General features: G+C 31.9%; 1 protein-coding gene across 3 annotated transcripts in view; it reads right to left on the bottom strand.

Annotated features, from left to right (window-relative positions):
• The window catches only part of LOC106689028 (uncharacterized), a 29265-nt gene that overhangs the window by 5738 nt on the left and 22859 nt on the right, over positions 1–668 (bottom strand). The window lies entirely within an intron of this gene.

The following is a 668-nucleotide window of genomic DNA, read 5'->3' as shown; positions in this document are numbered from 1 at the left end:
GTTTGTAGATAGTTGACCGTAGATTAATGATTGGAGAAGTTTGTCGGGGGGTGCGGTAACTTACTATAGTATGACATCGATTCTTCAGAAGTTACCCAATCAGCTCTTTCCAGTGTAGCCCGTCGTACATAGTTGCTAAGAGCTTTCAAATTAGAAAATTTTAATGAATTAACAGAGTAATTTTTCTGGAGAGCAGATCCGCTGTCCTAAAGATTTTATTTTAGTAACTCTGACAGGTTTCCGATAAGTTAATGGTATCTTCATTTTCTTCTATATTACTATGGTTTTACATTTACATTGAGTAATTCCGCTCTACACCGAAAAATTGACCACATCTATACCAGATCAAAATTATCATTTAAGTATGGTATGTTTATTATAGAGGACCCAATTTTTAATAAAAAATGGCATGTTCCCTGCTAAACACAACTTTACATACTGATTCAGATATGCCAACAGTAAGCGAATAATTACAGGCTCACTGCAAACTATTTCAACCAATATTATATAACGTCATCTCATTGAAAAAAAACATTAATCCTAGCATATCCCTGAGGAAACGAAAGAAGATTAAAATTGGTTTATAGATGTATATTCAGATTAAAAGTTAAGACAAATGAATTACGGAGAAAACTCTTAAATCTCAATTAAATAAATTTTGTTATATA

The sequence above is a fragment of the Halyomorpha halys genome, unplaced genomic scaffold (genome assembly GCF_000696795.3).
Source record: "Halyomorpha halys isolate HHAL.00 unplaced genomic scaffold, Hhal_1.1 Scaffold1265.1, whole genome shotgun sequence".
Classification (NCBI taxonomy): Eukaryota; Metazoa; Arthropoda; class Insecta; order Hemiptera; family Pentatomidae; genus Halyomorpha; species Halyomorpha halys.
This window is presented reverse-complemented; position numbering and strand designations above follow the sequence as displayed.